This window comes from Lissotriton helveticus, chromosome 10, assembly GCF_964261635.1.
Source record: "Lissotriton helveticus chromosome 10, aLisHel1.1, whole genome shotgun sequence".
NCBI classification, from domain to species: Eukaryota; Metazoa; Chordata; class Amphibia; order Caudata; family Salamandridae; genus Lissotriton; species Lissotriton helveticus.
The window spans coordinates 145,892,519-145,909,273 of record NC_136071.1 but is presented as its reverse complement, the minus strand read 5'-3'; the positions used below and the strand labels follow the sequence as shown (position 1 = coordinate 145,909,273).

General features: G+C 52.0%; 1 protein-coding gene across 2 annotated transcripts in view; it reads right to left on the bottom strand.

The window, feature by feature from the left end:
* The window catches only part of ELFN1 (extracellular leucine rich repeat and fibronectin type III domain containing 1), a 782,219-nt gene extending 766,441 nt beyond the window's left edge, over positions 1 to 15,778 (bottom strand). For both annotated transcript variants that reach the window (XM_078664966.1, XM_078664967.1), the window contains exon 1: positions 15,314 to 15,778. The gene's annotated coding sequence lies outside the window, so the exon portion shown is untranslated. The remainder of the gene's footprint in view (positions 1 to 15,313) is intronic.
* Between the last annotated feature and the right edge of the window lie 977 nt (positions 15,779 to 16,755).

Sequence of the window (16,755 nt, the reverse complement as noted above, 5' to 3'; positions counted from 1 at the left end):
AGAGCAGGATCAAACACCACAGGGTGTGGCTATACCGACTCTTTGCCCTGCTGTAGTGGATACACATGTTGCGGCTCCAATTAACAACAATGGTGCGACGCCATCTGCTACTTCACCCCAACTTCCCTCTCCAGCGACAGGGAATTTGGAATTTTTGTTGAGATCTCTTCTCCGCCCTATTAATGAGTCTATTAAGAGGGTTGAAATTAGATTAACCATCCTGGAAGCTGCTATAACTAGTTTGTCCACTGCCACTATTAACAAAGGGAGTGGGGTGGTGCAATCTATATCCTCGACAGGGCCCCCTCCTATTATACCGTCAAAGAAACCTGGAATCTCTTCTGTCCCCGCCCAGATTAAGCAAATTAGCCAGCCCCAGGGCAGAGTTGACCCCCCTCCACAAAACTCATTGCCGTCTAAACATTCAAAGGCAACAGTCACTGCATCGGGTGCCGTCCCCTCCAAACCACTCTTAAAGGCTTCGATTAGCAACATCCAAAATACAGTCAAGGACGGTGAAAATAGTAGATCTGCTCATAAAAGGGTTCCACAAGTAGAGATCCCCCCAGAAGCTGTGCCTTACGTTGTGGTTTTATCGGGGGTGCCACTGCTAACAGGTAATAAGAAGGAGGGATATGTTGACCTTAAGAATAAAATCATCCACTGGTTGAGGATGCATAGGCCGATAGCACCGAATATAGATGGGGACATAGTCCATGTCAGAAGGATTAACTGGCTGGGGAGTACCACGAAAAATATAGAGGGGGACTTAGTGGTGGTTAACTTTAGAGACCCGCGGGCAGTTGATTATATCTTAAACTGGCCACCTGGGAACGGAGAAACTGGCATCACCCCACGGGCTTTAACATTCTTTTATCCCAGGCTTGAAGCCACTACCACTAAATACGTTAAGAGATCTCGGTCTTTTAGGCCGCCCCTTATAAATCCCTATATTAACAATCATCCCCAGTATGGGCACCAGTCCACCAGGATGCCTGACTTACACTCCGCTTGGTCTACGGTTCCTAATAGATATTCGCTGAACATGGGCTCTAGGATGAACCACCTAATACCTTTTACCCCGTTGGATACTTACAATCGGTTTTCCCAGCTGTCAGGGCTGGAAGACTGCGATTGAAGTCTGGGGCTTGGGGGGGGTGAGTATGAACTCTATGGAGCAGAGGATACTGGATTAAACGGAGGGTTCATAGAAGCAGGAGTAGATAGTTTACTTTCCGCCCATACGGCCATTACCAACGAACTTACTGAAGATTCTGGGCTAGCCGGGCCTCTACCTATTATGGCTGGTTGCCCTATATCCACTACCTCACTGGTTAGTGAGGAGGGGAATCATACGTGCAGGGCGGTCGATGAGAGTCCGACTGTGGTGGGTAGCATTTCTTTTCCTAGAGGACAACGGGTAATAAACCTCCTATCTTGGAACATTGCCGGGTTAAAGAGGAAGCTCGACATCCCGGAGTGGCATACATTCATTGAGCAGTTTGATGTTTGCCTCTTTCAGGAAACATGGAGCTTAGTCCCGCTACACAAATCGGGGTTTTCCACCCACTTTGTGCCTGCTGTAAGCAGAGGTAAGGGCAGACCAGCGGGTGGGCTCATTGTTTGGTTAAAAATAGACCTGAATTGGGGGGTCACACGCCACAATGTGGACTGTAATGATATACTCCACCTTTCGGCGAGAGGACGGGAGGATGCAGCCAGGCTTGACCTACTTAATGTTTACGTTAGAGGGACACCGGGTGACTCTACCTCTTCGACTCTATCAGCCCTTGAAATGGCCTTAGCCAACTGCTCTTGTTCGGCTAAAATTCTTGTGGGGGGTGATTTTAACTGTACTTTCGAACCCCTCCTTGGGGATGACCCCTTGGGAATTGAAGAGGAGGATTCGAAATGGTCCATTCCAACGCTCTCCCTCCCCACTATTAAGAAATGGTCACCTAAGGTTATTCAATTGAACGCACTGACTAGGGATTTTAAACTAAGAGCCCTTAATGGCAGGACTTTATCCGACCAGTCAGGGGCAGTGACCTTTAATAGACTATCAGGCCCGTCCCGAATAGATTACATCTTAATGAATGTTGGATTCTGGGCGGACCTCATTGATATGAAGGTCTCTCCTAGTCAGGATAGTGACCACAACCCCTTGTGCTGTAAGTTCAATTGGGGGGGTCTTAATGCCAGGGGGGTGAGTGACTCCTTAAAAATATCTAAAGAGGTGGTCCCATGTAATAACAACCGCAGATTAAAATGGGACAAGGCCAACCTAGGGGAGGACGATATGGATAGCATTAAGACCCTGATTGAGGGTTTGACCTCTAAATTAGAGATCTGGGAGGGAGACAATCGGCCTACTGATCCCCATCACCCCTTACTTGATTCTGTCTATAAATCGACAATAGACCAAGTGGGCCAATTCTTTACTTCCAAGGGGAAAGGTAACAGGGTTCCCGCTATGCCGTCTACTCTTTGCAAACCTTGGTATACTGAACATTGCAAGAGCACTAGGAAAAATCTGACAAGAGCTCTGCTTTCGGGTGACTCCTTGCTGGTTAGAGCGGCCAGGAAGGATTATCTGAAAGCACTATTTCTGGCCAAACGGGAGTGGGAGGAACGGCATTGGCAGGAACTCTCCTTGGCTGTGAGCAGTAAGAACCCGAACCTCTTTTGGGATTTGATTAACAAAACAAGGCAGGGTAAATCGCAACCACTGGCTGTTCATATAACTAGCCAGCAATGGTTTACTCACTTTTCATCCCTATATGGCGACATAGAGGAAACATCGAGTTTTGGGGTGAATGGGTTGGGTGAAGGGGCAAAACCGGACGATACAGACTTGTTATTTTCGCCCTCAGAAGTATTGTTGGCAATCAGACGCCTTATCCCTAAGAAAGCCGCCGGGCAGGATGGGATCCCCGGAGATTTGCTGAAGGCTGAGCCAGAAGTTTGGGCCAAACTAATTGCCAGTATTATGAATCTGATCACGAGGGGTCATCAAGTACCAGACTCCTGGAAAGGAGCCGAGGTAGTTACTGTGCACAAGAAGGGGGCAAGAGATGACCCTGCGAACTACAGACCTATTAGTCTGATTGACATCATCCAGAAAGTGGTCGGCAGGGTCATCATCTCGAGAGTCGATGACTGGATAGAGGAGGCTAGTGTTCTCTCCCACTTGCAGGCGGGGTTTAGAAAGAAGGTTGGCACGATGGACCAGGTCTTTCGCTTTTTTGCAATCTATTGGAAGGCGGTTACCATCAAGAAAGGCAGTTTGTATATGGCCTTCATAGATCTCAAGACTGCTTTCGACCTGGTCCCTCGTGCAAAACTCTGGCAAATACTTGGTGAAATGGGGTTTCCCAGTAGCCTTCTGTATTTAATAATGAAGCTGCATGAGGGGAATTATGCGCGGGTTAGATGGGGATCGCAGGGACAATTAACAGATAAGATCCCTGTGCGGAGAGGAGTACGCCAGGGTTGTGTCATGGCTCCGACCCTCTTCTCCCTATTTGTAAACGGAGTTGTGGACCATCTGAAGGGGGAAGAGACGGACGCCCCATCCCTGGCGGGGGAGAAAATCCCCACACTTCTCTTCGCGGACGATACCCTATTAATCTCTAAATCCCCGGTGGGCTTACAAAAACTCTTGAACCTGTTTAGCTCCTTTTGTACTACTCGAGGCTTAACCATCAACACCTCAAAAACCAAATTGATGGCTTTTGCCCCCTCTAAAAGATTTAAAAATCACCTCGTGCTCAATAGTGCCCCCCTTGAGCTGGTCACATCTTTTGACTATCTTGGAGTCCGGATAAACAGTCGTATGACCTGGAAAGATCATCTTTCCAAAATGCTCCTTAGTCATCGTAGAGTTTCCGGGGTGACGTTGAAGGAACTCCGGGAATCAAGCAGTAAACCGGTTTCTCCAGTTATGGCCATCTATGAGGGACAGATTCTTCCTTCAGCACTATATGGCTCCGAACTTTGGGGGTTCGAAGGGGTTACAGATTTGATGGTGGCAGAAAATAATTTCTTTAGGAAAGTGGTTGCTCTCCCCGCTTCAACACCAATGATCCCCCTAAGACTAGATTTGGGCAGAAGATCTTTAAAAGACTTGGTGAGGCTTCGCCCGTTGCTCTTCTGGTCCCGACTAAGAAGAACTGAGGAGCTTGCTAAGTATGCAGAAGGGATGGACGATCTACTCTTGCTGGACACAGGTAATAAAATAGGATGGCTAAAAAAACTGAAAGACTTGGCCATTAATCTGGGTCTAAGAGAGGCATGGGAGTCGCAATCCCCGCCACCTAAAGCCGTTATTAAAAAACTTTACTGGGATTGGGTTCAGAGTAAGGCCACGAGGGCTATGAATGTGGGTTCACTTACGGACCAATTTTTATCAATTAAGTGTGTAAGGAAATTGGAACCCTTTTTAGACCTAATAACTAAACCGTTGGATCGATCGCTGTACCTGAAACTGCGCTATGGGACGCTTCCGGTACTTGATTTCACGGCGAGTTGGTCGACCTCTGATGCTCTCTCACGTACATGCCCCGGCTGTGCGGCCCCCAAGGAATCGGTGGCCCACCTGTTTTTTGCATGCCCAGCCTACAAAGGGGCGAGGAAGCTTTGGCTGAAACCTGTCTGCAGGGAATTAGGGTTGAGGTGCCATAAACAGGCACTTCGTGTCCTCTCTACAGACTCTTCGTCTGCCTTCATGATCTGTGGGGTGGCTAAATTTTTGGGAAATGTATGGCTGACACGCTCCCGTTTATTAAAATCCCGGGGGGCCCTACAGGCCGATACTAATCTGGATGTGTTGTAAATCTATCAAAATGAGATCTCCTTGTTCTTATGTATTTTACAAATTTTTATTGGTAAATCGGAATTGTATATGTATATGTACTCTTTTATGGTGATAAAATTGCCGAATAAAGATATTAAAGAATACCAGCCAGAGGATGTGGCATAATTGCTAGAGCTGCCAACGTTGGAGCTTGGGCATCAGGTTCGATTCTCGGCCTCGGCTCAACAGCCTGTGATTCTGGGCAAATCACTTAAGGTCACAGTGCCCACCAAAAAAATGAATGTGTCCATGTGTAATGCAACTGGTGCTCATGAAAAGTGCTCCAATACCTTCGGGTCGAGTTCGTGCTATTTAAAACTGAATAACAGCTCAGTTAGCGTCGGCGCGTTGCTAATCATGGAAGCCGCTCGCTCCCCAGGCCCGCGGATGCCCTCGGAGCTGTCTGCTGGGTCGTGGTGCTGAACCTCGCCCTGCACGGAGCGATTCAAACGAGCGTAGCATCAGCATCCCTCACCCAGAGCCCCCTTCAAAGGACACACCGAGCTTCCCTCACACACATCACCCCAGGCCGGCCTCACACAGCTTCCCCCACTCCAGGACCCCCGGAGCCGCATCCCCGAGGGACATTCAAAGCTTCCGGCATCCGCACTCAGATCCTCCGACACCCAAATTCAGGCCACCCGCACTCAGGCACATTCGCCTACATTCAGTGCTTTAAATATCCCGGTACTGTCCAGTACGGAGTACCAGCACTTTTTTTTTATTTTGGGAGGGAGAGTACCGGCACTTCTCAAGAGAAATGCTATACTTTTAATTGGAGTGTACCGGCACTTCTCAGAATAAGCAGATACTTTGCTACAGAGTGCCTGCACTTCTATTTTTCCATTTCAAGCACTGCCTACATTAACTATTTTCTGAGCATCCTACATTTAGAGCACCCATAACCTGGACATTTGCAGCCTCCCACACTCAAGGCACCAACTGCCTCCCACACACTAGACATTCACACTCCTGGCACCCACACACACCCACACTTTGGACATCAGCACTTCGGAAATCCAGCCTCTCCTACACTCATGACATGAATGGTCTGACACACTCAGAACCACACACCCCGCAGCACCCCCCAAAGACCCTCTCAGCTCCCCCACAATGAGGGCCCTTCTGCCCCCCACACTCAGACTGACTCCTGCAAACGGTGAAAATGCCGGCAGGCTCCCTTTTAGGAACCGGCCACAGGACAACGGCGTCCGCAAGAAGGGGCGCCCGCCCTCCCCCGCTCCGAGGGGCAGAGTAAAGTCCTAACCCTCCCCCCAGGGGGAATGAGGGGCCCCCGCCCTGTCACACGGGCTTATAGAGTGGCATCGAGCGCGTGATTTTTTCTGTGAATGAAAACGACGAACATTTCCGATTTTATGTAAGTGATGTATGGACCGTGAAGGCCGAACACTCTGAAACAAATGCATTATGAGAGTAAAGACCCGTATGCTATAAGAAGGATTGATATATGTCTCGGTCAGCCCCCACCTACTGGCAACGCCCCCCCCCCCACCCCATTCACAGGAGCAGATCATAACGAATCGCCCTCCCCCGAGGACGGATGAATGCCCCTGACGCTCACGAGGGGCAGGGTAAAGACCAGAACTTCGTAAAGGCAGAATAAATCAACACACACCGACATTACAGTAGAATAATGTCCACCACCCTCTCATTAAGGCCGATTAACCACCCCCTGCCCCCATCCCACACGCGCACAACTGCAGAATCGAGTCTAAGCGCTTCCACGAAGGTTAGATTCTGGGCTTTAAGTGGGATGAAAAAACTGGGGGTCTCTCAAAGGGGCGTGGCCAATTTAATTAAGGTCGTGGATAAACAACACCTAGGTTAAAAACAAAAATATATTTTGTCTGGTATTTTGCTGCTTCTATCGTTGCATCCAGATATCCATATACAACAAGTAACATTACACATATATCAAGCCAGGACTATTAGCTTTGCCAATGGTTGTTAGTTGCAGAAAATAAAATTAGCAACAACTATGGCTTCGTTGTGTATATATTATTGAAAAGGCTTCCATTTTTAAATGATGAGACTGTGAAATAACTTTAACGAGTCTCTTAGAAGACACCTCAAAAGCAATGAAGGGTGGTACAACTGCTGGAGAGTTAAGAATATCTTTTTCACCCTGAGAGTGAGGGCAAAAATGGAGAGCCCGAGAGGGACCTGTCTCGGCACCTGTTTTCTAGAACTGCCGGTGCTGAGCACCGACAGGACCCGGCCCACTTAAAGCCCTTGGCAGATTAAAGCCTCGCTCCTTCCCTCGAGGGTAGATGAACGCTCTGGAACACGCCCAAACAGCAGAGTAAGTATTGAAGAAATGCCATTGATTGCTAAGTATTCCTGCTGAGAACGGCTGGTACCCCTCCTGCTGATAGTAATGCACACCTGCTGAGAACTGCTGGTATCCTTCCCCTGATAGCAATATATTCATGCTGAGAACTGATGGTACCCTCCCACTCACAGCAATACATTGCTGCTAAGAACTGCTGGTGCCTTCCAACTGATAGTAGTGCATCCCTGCTGGAAACTGCTGGTACTATCCCACTGATAGCAACGTATTACTGCTGAGAACTGCTGGTACTATCCCACTGATAGCAACGTATTACTGCTGAGAACTGCTGGTACTATCCCACTGATAGTAATGCACACCTAAGTCCCGATATATTCCAACTGATGGCAAGGTATCCCTGCTGAGACCTATTGGTACTATTCCCCTGACATCAAGGGATTTCAGCTGACACATCCTGGGACCCCCCCATGATAGCAATATATCCCTGCTGAGAACTGCTAGAACTATCCCACTGATAGCAAGGTATCTCTGCTGAGAAGTCATGGCATGCTCCCACTGATAGCAAGGTGTCATTGGTGATAACTGCTTACACTATCCAACTGACAGCAAACATCCCAGCTGAGAAGTCCTGGGGCCCTCCAACTGAGAGCAATGTATTCCTGCTGAGAACTGCTGGTACACTCCCACTGTTAGCAATGTATTCCTGCTGAGAACTGCTGGCACCGTCTCACTGATAGCGATGTATCCCTGCTGAAAACAGCGGGTATTATTCCACTGATAGAAATTTATTCCTGCTGGCACCCTCCCACTGTCAGCAATATATTCCTACTGAGAACTTATGGTACCCTTCCACTTATAGAAATGTATCGCTGATGAAAACTCCCACTGATAGTAATGCACACCATAGTCCTGGGACCCTCCCACTGATAGCAATGTATCCCTGCTGAGAACTGCTGGTACTATCCCACTGACAGCAAGACATCTCTCCTGACAATTCCCTGGACCCTCCCACTGATAGGAATGTATCCCTGCTGAGAACTGCTGGTACTATCCCACTGACAGCAAGACATCTCTCCTGACAATTCCCTGGACCCTCCCACTGATAGCAATGTATCCCTCCTGAGAACTTCTGGGACCCTACAATTGACAGCAACACATCTCTGCTGAGAAGTCCTGGTATCCTCCCACTGATAGCAATGATTCCCTGCTGAGAACTGCTGGGACCCTACAATTGACAGCAAGACATCTCTGCTGAGAAGTCCTGGTACCCTCCCACTGATAGCAATGTATCCCTGCTGAGAACTGCTGGGACCCTACAATTGACAGCAACACATCTCTGCTGAGAAGTCCTGGTACCCTCCCACTGATAGCAATGTATCCCTGCTGAGAACTGCTGGTACTATCCCACTGACAGCAAAACATCTCTGCTGACAAGTCCCTGGACCCTCCCACTGATAGCAATGTATCCCTGCTGAGAACTTCTGGGACCCTACAATTGACAGCAACACATCTCTGCTGAGAAGTCCTGGTATCCTCCCACTGATAGCAATGATTCCCTGCTGAGAACTGCTGGGACCCTACAATTGACAGCAAGACATCTCTGCTGAGAAGTCCTGGTACCCTCCCACTGATAGCAATGTATCCCTGCTGAGAACTGCTGGGACCCTACAATTGACAGCAAGACATCTCTGCTGAGAAGTCCTGGTACCCTCCCACTGATAGCAATGTATCCCTGCTGAGAACTGCTGGGACCCTACAATTGACAGCAACACATCTCTGCTGAGAAGTCCTGGTATCCTCCCACTGAAAGCAATGTATCCCTGCTGAGAACTTCTGGGACCCTACAATTGACAGCAACACATCTCTGCTGAGAAGTCCTGGTATCCTCCCACTGATAAGAATGATTCCCTGCTGAGAACTGCTGGGACCCTACAATTGACAGCAAGACATCTCTGCTGAGAAGTCCTGGTACCCTCCCACTGATAGCAATGTATCCCTGCTGAGAACTGCTGGGACCCTACAATTGACAGCACCACATCTCTGCTGAGAAGTCCTGGTACCCTCCCACTGATAGCAATGTATCCCTGCTGAGAACTGCTGGGACCCTACAATTGACAGCAACACATCTCTGCTGAGAAGTCCTGGTATCCTCCCACTGAAAGCAATGCTTCCATGTTGAGAAGTGCTGGTACCGTCCCAGAGATAGCAACTCAACTCTGCTGAGAAGTTGTGGTAAAGTTCAAATAACATCAATTCACCCCTGCTGAGAAGTGCGAGTGACTTCCACCAATAGTAATGCATCTCTGCTGAGAAGTGCTGGTACCCACCCAGAAATAACAATGCACCACTCTTGAGAAGGGCTGGTAAACGTCCAGTGACAGCAGTCCACCTCTGCTGAGAAGTGCTGGTTGCCTCCAACTGATAGTAATGCATCTCTGCTGAGAAGTGCTGCTAAAATGGCACTGCGACAACAAGGTGATGGATGGAATGCTTGAATTAATCTAAGTCACTGTCAATCACTCAGGCTCCATTCCATGTCATTATTTTTACCCACCATGCCACTCGAGAGAAAGGCCCACCATATGCAAATCACTACATGAGCTGAGGTGGCATGGTGGGCCGAAGAACGATGGGTTGGAATGATACCCCAACCAATTGCCAGTGGGTAGGCTTATTGCAAGCATTCCTACCATCATCTTTTGAGCTTGCCATAACTCCCTAAGAGGCTAAGGATATGCCCAGATGTGGGTCCTTGCTCACTGTGCCAATGGAACCAAGCTACACCCGACTGAAGAAGCCCAATCAGGGCGAAAATGGTCTTGGGTTACTTGTGTTTCGGTTCGGAGAGGACCCGGCCTGGCTGTTCGGGCTGGACTGTTGATATTATAGCAGGGTCAAGACTGATTTCCATATGGCTGGGTCAAAACTGAGGTGGCTCTGTGGGCTAAAAAGGATGGGTCGAAATGTTACCCCGACCAATTGCCTGTGGGTAGGCTTAGTGCAAGCATTCCTCCAATCGCCCTTTGAGTGCTGAGAACTGCTGGTACCCTTCCCACTGATAGTAATTCATCCCTGCTGAGCCGTTCTGGTCCCCTCCCACTGGTAGCAATGAATCCTGTCTGCGAAGTGCTCGCATCCTTCCACTGCTGAAAAGTGCTGGTAAAATTCAATGATAGTAATGAATCTCTGCTGAGAAGTGCTTGAAGCCTCCCACTGATATAAATGCATCTCTGCTGAGAAGTGCATGTAGCCTCCCATTGGTAGCAATAATCCTGGCTGAGAAGTGCTGGTATCCTCCCTCTTCTGAGAAGTGCTTGTAAACTTCCTGTGATAGTAATGAATCTCTGATGAGAAGTGCTTGTGGCCTCCCACTTGTAGTAATGAATACTGGCTGAGAAGTGCTGGTATCCTCCCACTGCTGAGAAGTGATTGTAAACTTCCAGTGATAGTAATGAATCTCTGCTGAAAAGTGCTGGTACCCTCCCACTGATAGTAATGTATCTCTGATGAGAAGTGCTTGTAGCCTCCCATTGGTAGCAATAATCCTGGCTGAGAAGTGCTGGTATCCTCCCTCTTCTGAGAAGTGCTTGTAAACTTCCTGTGATAGTAATGAATCTCTGATGAGAAGTGCTTGTGGCCTCCCACTGGTAGTAATGAATACTGGCTGAGAAGTGCTGGTATCCTCCCACTGCTGAGAAGTGCTTGTAAGCTTCCAGCAATAGTAATGCATCTCTGCTGAAAAGTGCTGGTACCCTCCCACTGATAGTAATGAATGCCCGCTGAGAAGTGCATGTAGCCCCCCACTGATAGTAATGAATCCTGGCTGAGAAGTGCTGATATCCTCCCACTGCTGAGAAGTGCTTGTAAACTTCCAGTGATGGTAATTAATCCTGGCTGCGAAGAGCTTTTTCTCTTGCACTTACACCCGCCCACTACACCCTTCCGAGGATGCAGTAGACGCACTTCTAGCATCTTTACAGCTCCCACACTTTAAGCCTAGGAGGTGGTGCTGACCTTTTATAGCGCTGCAAACAGATCCGTGCTGAACTGTCAACGCACAGTGACCCAAAGCCACTGCTCGCACCTTGCCTTGGTTCATGCACTTCAACCATCTACATCTCACACAGTGCAAACCTGCGAGGTGGGGGTGCAATGTGAAAAGCGCTACCGTTTTTTACCGCCACCGCCACCACCCATCCGAGTCCGTCTTGCTCCTCGAAGACCAGTTGGAGCTGTGCATTCACGCAATGCGCCACACACGCAGGTTTGGCGCTATAAAGTGCGTGCCAGCTGCAGCACACCGAACCCTACGCACCCAGACACTTCCGGCGCCGGCGCTCGTCTTCTGAGCCAGGACGACCTCGCAGAAGTTTACACCCGAGGGCGCTACAGAGAGTTACCCACTCTCACGTGCCCCCTGATACTAGTATGCTGCGTCACAGAGTGCTTTTAAACCCTGTTACCTCTGCCACAGCACTTATAGTGCCTGGTTGCTGTGAACGTGCTTCCCAAACGCTATATCTTCCTTTCAATTTAACTCAAGCCCACTCTCCTCAGTGCTACACATTTGGAGTGCTGTTATTTGCAAATGGGGGGTATGGGGGGATATCCTGGGGCCACCACGGTCTCTTCCAAGTGAGTTCAGACTGAACCGGAGGGGTCCTGACATGTCTTACTGGGGGGGTCATCTCGACGTTTCTTACGTCTCCCCTACGTCCGCAACCCCTTCCTGGAGCCCCAGTGATCGCCTTTGCAGACCCCTCTCCAACATGGAAAAAAAACATCTTACTGAGGTGGAGGGAGGTCTGTCGGAGATCAGAGGGTGCAGGCGGTCACACGGTGTCAGGGCGGGTTGGCTGGGATTAGAAGAGGCAGGGGGGGATTCAGTTCCTAAGAAGAGTTGGTTTGGGAAATTCAGATCACGGGGAGCACCAGGGTAGATTTGGGGGGGGGGGGGGGGTGGAGATTGCGAGAGAGGGGGTTTCGAGTGGTCTGAAGAGGGTGCGTGTGCAGCTTGCTCAATGTTTGGGGCATCATTGGAGGCCGCGGCTGTGCTCTTCTCTAGACCCCTGGAGAGGCTGGGAATCCAGCTCGAGAGCTGCGTGGGAAAACTGGGGGCTGCGACCCTTCGGCTGCCGACGGGGGGGGGGGGGGGTAGCAAATGCAGTGCACCGACTGATGGGGGGGGGGGGCTGGGGAAACGAGCTCCCTGCAACCTCGAGAGGAGTGAGAGTGAAGCTCACAGGCAGCCCGGGGAAGAGGGGAAGGGCAGCTCACAGGCAGCCCGGGGAAGAGGGGAAGGGCAGCTCACAGGCAGCCCGGGGAAGAGGGGAAGGGCAGCTCACAGGCAGCCCAGGGAAGAGGGGAAGGGCAGCTCACAGGCAGCCCGGGGAAGAGGGGAAGGGCAGCTCACAGGCAGCCCGGGGAAGAGGGGAAGGGCAGCTCACAGGCAGCCCGGGGAAGTGGGGGAGTGAAGCTCGCAGGCAGCTCGGGAAGAGGGGAAGGGCAGCTCACAGGCAGCCCGGGGAAGAGGGGAAGGGCAGCTCACAGGCAGCCCGGGGAAGTGGGGGAGTGAAGCTCGCAGGCAGCTCGGGAAGAGGGGATGGGCAGCTCACAGGCAGCAGGGGGAGCCGGGGAGTGCAGCTCACAGGCAGCAGGGGGAAGTGGGGGAGTGCACTCACAGGCAGCAGGGGAGAGCGGGGAGTGCAGCTCACAGGTAGCATGGGGAAGTGATGGGGTGCAGCTCACAGGCAGCAGGGTGGGAGTGTGAGAGTGAAGCTCACAGGCAGCAGGGGGAGCGGGGGAGTGCAGCTCACAGGCAGCAGGGGGGAGCGGGGGAGTGCAGCTCACAGGCAGAAGGGGAAGTGATGGAGTGCAGCTCACAGACAGAAGTGGGAAGTGATGAAGTGCAGCTCACAGGCAGCTGGGGAGAGCGGGGGAGTGCAGCTCAGAAGCAGCCTAGTGATGCAGAGGAGTGCAGCTCACAGGCAGCAGGGGTAAGTGATGGAACACAGGCAGCCTGGGGAAGTAAATGGGACTGCAGTTCACAGGCAGCTGGGGAAGTAAGGGAGTGCATCTGACAGGCAGCCCCGGTATGAGGGAGGGGGCAGCTCACAGGCAGTCTGGGGAAGCTTGCAGTGTAGCTAACAGCTTCCTCTGGAAGTAGAGGGTACTGCAGCTCACAGGCAGCCCGTGGAAGAGAGGGGCAGCTCACAGATAGCTGGGTGACATGGGGAAGTGAGGCTCACTGGCAGCTCTGGAAAGCTGGGGGGTGCACCTCTGAGACAGCCTGGGGGTGCAGAGGAGTGCAGCTCACAGGCAGCCCGGGGAAGTGGGGGAGTGCAGCTCACAGGCAACCTGTAACCCGCATTTCATCTGCCCCCAAAGGCTGCATGTAAGCTACATAACCCTAGCCCCAAAAGGCAGCTCCTATACCGCATTCCCCCAGCCTCCCCTGTTAACTCATTCCCCCAGCCTCCTTGTTAACTCATTCCCCCAGCCTCCTTGTTAACTCATTCCCCCAGCCTCCCCTGTTAACTCATTCCCAGCCTCCCCTGTTACCTGATTCACCAGCCTCCCCTGTTAACTCATTCCCCAGCCTTCCTGTTAGCTCATTCCCCCAGCCTCCATGTTAACTCATTCCCCCAGCCTCCATGTTAACTCATTCCCACAAGATATCCGCCCTCAGTCTGCCAGGAACGCTGGAGGAATTCTGCTCTCAGGTTGCCTGGGGAGGCTGGGGGAATGAGTTAACAGGGGAGGCTGGGGGAATGAGTTAACAGGGGAGGCTGGGGGAATTAGTTAACATGGAGGCTGGGGGAATTAGTTAACATGGAGGCTGGGGGAATGAGTTAACATGGAGGCTGGGGGAATTAGTTAACAGGGAGGCTGTGGAATGAGTTAAGGGGGGGCTGGGGGAATTAGTTAACAGGGAGGCTGGGGAATGAGTTAAGGGGGGGCTGGGGGAATTAGTTAACAGGGAGGCTGGGGTAATGAGTTAACAGGGGGGGCTGGGGGATTGCGGTATATGAGCTGCCTTTGGGACTAGGGTTATGCAGTTTACAGGTAGCCTTTAAGGCTGATGAAATGCAGCGTAGCTGCCTGTAGAGACAGATGAAATGCGGTTTACAGGCTGCCTGTAGAGGCAGATGAAATGCGGTTTACAGGCTGCCCGTAGAGGCTGGTGAAATGAGGCTTACAGGCTGCCTTCGGAGGGTGGGTGAACACAGCTCACAGGCTTCATTAGCAGACTGGGGGATGCAGCCCACGGGATGCCTGTGGAGTCTATGGGATCGCAGCTCCTATGTCATATATTGTTTATAGGTAGCTAGTGGAATGCAGCCTAAAAACCTGCCGGCGAGGAGGTGAAAATGCAGCCTACAGACAGCCCAGAGAGACTGGGGGAATTCAGATTACAGGCTGCCTTTGGAGGCGGTGGGGTTGCAGCTTACAAATTGCCATCGGAGACTGGGGGAATGTAGCCCACTGGCTGCCTAGGGGTGGGTGGTCTGGGGCAAACAGTTCACATGCTGCGGGGGGGTGGGAGGGACGTGTTTGGGGGATTATAGCGCGCTGGCTGCCTGGGAAGGCTGGAGGTGCAGCCTGGCATTACATTGGGTGGTTGAAGTCCTGCCGCTCACGAGCCACCTCAAGCAGACTCCCTGGGCACCAGGTCATGGTGGAGATGCAAGTAACACGCTGCCCGGGAGGGCTGGGGACTGTCCCAGGACCCCGGGGGTACGATGCCACGGGGCGCGCTCCCGGCGAGGCTGGTCGGGTGATGATGAGAAGCGGGGGGCAATCGTTGCCTGGGAAGCACAGCCCGGGCTATCCTGGGACGCTGGGGGAACGCTGTGCCGGGGACGCAGTCCACTCGCTGCCGGGGCACGGGAGGACGCAGTTCACTCGCTGCCGGGACGCCGGCGGATGCAGCCCTGCGGTAGCCCGGGCCGGCCGGGCATGCAGTTCCCAGACTGCACGGGGAAGCTGGAAGCAGAGCATCTCCCCGGCACCCCCGTCCATCTCCAGTACGAGCTCAGGCACGCATCCAAGAGCACCAGCGTGCGATACACTGCAGCAGGACGGGGAGCCAGCCTCCCCTCCGAGCCCCCGGACGCAGCCCGCCCCGGAGCCCCTTCTTCTCCTACCTGGAGCTGGCTGGAGGGGTCCCGTGCGCGCCTCCGTGCGCCCTCGGCTCTCCTCGCCCGTCTCCGCGGCTCCAACTAGCGCTGGCACATCCCAGGGCTGGAGAGGCTGGCGGCGGCTCCCGACTGCGGCGTCAGGCGACGATCTGCGGGGCGCAGGGGCTCCTCTCCGGCCGCGTCCCCCCTGAGCAGAGCGCACGCCTCCCGGGGGCCATCCAGCGCGCCACAGCGCTCTCCGCAGCTCGCAGGGCTCAGGCGGCGGTGGCGGGGCGCCCTCGCCCAGCGCGATCACACGCTTCAACGGGGGGGAGCCCTGCCGGGGGGAGAGGAGGCGGCGTGAGCAACTTAAGCGCGCCCAGCATGTTGATCCAGCGCGGCCGGCCCAAGTTACAGCGCAAAGCTTCTAATCAGATTGCCCGCTGGCCGCGGCGGTCTATAAAGGGGCGGCAGTCGGCGCGCCCCTGTGCCCTCGCCCGCTCCGGCTGCACCTGCCTCCGCTCTCGCCTCCCGTCCTCTCGAATCGACTACCCAGCTCTCTCTTTCTCTAGTTTGATGTCTTCTCCCCCCGCCCCTTTAACCCAGAGTCGCCCCCCTCTTCCCTCGCTCCCTCTCGCTTTTCCTTCTCTCGTTCTCGCTTTGGTTTCTTTCAAGGCTCCAACCTTCTCTTCTCTTTCGGCCTCTCTGTTCATGTCTTCTTTTTCCCGCCCTATTATCACAGACACCCCTCTCCCTTTTCGGCTTTTCTTCTTTCCTCTTTTATACCCCTTTCTTTTTCTCCACAATATTGTATTTTCCCCTTTTTACACTCTTCTGCCCCCCTTTTATCGCAGACGCTCTCTCCTATTCTTTCTTCTCATCGTTTACTATTTTTCTCCCCCTACCTTTCCTCTCTCTTTCTTTAAAGCTATATCGATCTCTCTGTATCTCTCCTTTTCCTTATTTTGTAGACGTTTATCTACCCCCCCCCCTTTCGTTTCCTCGGTTTCTATTCCACACCCTCTAGTTCTCTATCTGTCTGGCTCTCTCTCCACTCTTATCACAGCCTGTCTCTCTCCCTTTTTTTAGCCTCTCTTTCCTCTCCCCATCTTTCAGCCATCCCAATCATTCACAATTCTGCTGCTTCCTCTTTTGCATACTTTATCCATATGTCCTGTTTTCTCTTGATCTGCGACTTCATCTAACTGTATTTTTTTATCTCCTTTTGTGGTATCCCCCCACCCCACTTCTTCCTTCCCTCTCTCTTGCTCAGGGTCTTCATCTCGTTTTCACCCCCTTCTCTTCTGTTACAAATGTCCCTTTCTTATTGAGACACAATCTCTTTCTCTCTGTCTCTGTGGCTCATTCTCTCTCTCTTTCTCCCTCTCTCTCTCTCTCTTTCTCTCTTTTATTCTCTCTCTTTCTCTGTGGCTCATTCTCTCTCTCTCTCTCTCTCTCTCTCTCTCTCT